We start from the raw sequence: 1551 nt of genomic DNA, 5'->3' as shown, positions 1-1551 counted from the left end.
TAAAAATATATGTATAGAAAAAATTAGCTGGGCATGGTGGCGCATGCCTGTAGTCCCAGCTACCTGGGAGGCTGAGGCAGGAGGATCACTTGAGCGCAGCAGTTTGAGGTTGCTGTGAGCTAGCCTGACGCCACTGCACTCTAGCCCAGGCAACAGAGCAAGACTCTTGTCTCAAAAACAAGCAAACAAAAAATCTAGAATTCAGATAAGCCAATGAAGAGGAAAAAAAATCACAAAAGTTACAGTATTTTTAGGATTCTTGGCCTGTTTTGGATTTAGAGAACTTCTAAAAATCTGTTAGGCGAAGCTGGTGAGAGGCCATTGTTTTGGACTTGCCTCTGTATTAGGCCCCTGCAGAGCAGACCAAACCCAAATGAAGTCACTTATGCCAAGTGTCAAGTAATCAAACTGAAACTTTAAGGAAGCAAGTAAAGCCTCAAAGAGACCAGTTTTTTTCTGAAAACAGGAGACTCACAACAACCAGTCAGAAAGAGCTCAATCTGTAAGTCAGCATAAGGAAATTCCCTGTTTTAACTCTTCCAAAAAAAGTAACCTGATGTTAATAAACCTACTTTTTTAAAAAACTTGTTGTTTCCTTGCTCCCGCTCTACAAAAGCCAACTATTCTGTCATGACCAGTGGAATGCTCATTTGGTGTTACCTGATTCTAGAAACACAAATAAAGACCAATTAGATTTTTAAACTAAATTTCTTGTAATTTTGTCATTTGACAAACCTGTTGTGAACAAAAGTTCTCTGAAAAGGAATTTAGAGAAAGAGACTTTATTCCAGCTAACATTTTGTAAAATGGGGAGAAGCAGGCTTCGGTGTAAATGAAGGTGCTCTTCCAGAGAACGAAGGGAGGGGTTGCCTTTATAAAGTTCCTGTCCAAGTTCACACTTAGTTTCTTACAGAAATGAAGGATTCAAACTTGCTTAGTTCTGATTGGTTGACACTTGCTGAATTCTAATTGGTCGATGCAGGTTACAGTCTATTGGTTGGTTCCGGCGGTGTGAATGGGAATGGACTGCTAGAAAAGTCCCAAAGTTAAGCAGTTGTGTGGGTTTTCAAGGAACTCAACTGGGCTGTCCACACTAGCACTGATTTCCTCTATTCTCTTTCAGTACATCCTGCTGACATTAACTTGGATCTGGCTTTTGGCACCACCCTACCACAAAGTATGTGGTAGCCCAGAGAAATCTGAGTACACGTGCCAAAATTACAGGTATCCTTGTACCCAAACTACATATTAAGTAAATCAATAAAATTGATTAGACATCAGTGGAAGCAGAGTTATTAGAATAGTTGGACCAAGAATTTAAAATAAATGTAGAAGTTTATTTTAAACGTACTAGATGTTTAAGAAGAAAAGATATTAAAAATATTAAATGAGAATGAAAATAATAGGGAAAACCAAGTAGAACCCATTAGGTATAAAAAATATAATAGGTGAAAAAAAGAACCCAAGAATCCAACTCATAAAACGGATAAAGGTAATATATTGATTCCTGAGTTAAATCATTGGGTTAAGGACCTCTCACAGACAGACGAA

Source organism: Propithecus coquereli, unplaced genomic scaffold, assembly GCF_000956105.1.
Source record: "Propithecus coquereli isolate 6110/MARCELLA unplaced genomic scaffold, Pcoq_1.0 Scaffold291, whole genome shotgun sequence".
In the NCBI taxonomy this organism is placed as follows: domain Eukaryota; kingdom Metazoa; phylum Chordata; class Mammalia; order Primates; family Indriidae; genus Propithecus; species Propithecus coquereli.
The sequence above is the reverse complement of the archived record's forward strand: the minus strand, read 5'-3'. Positions refer to the sequence as shown.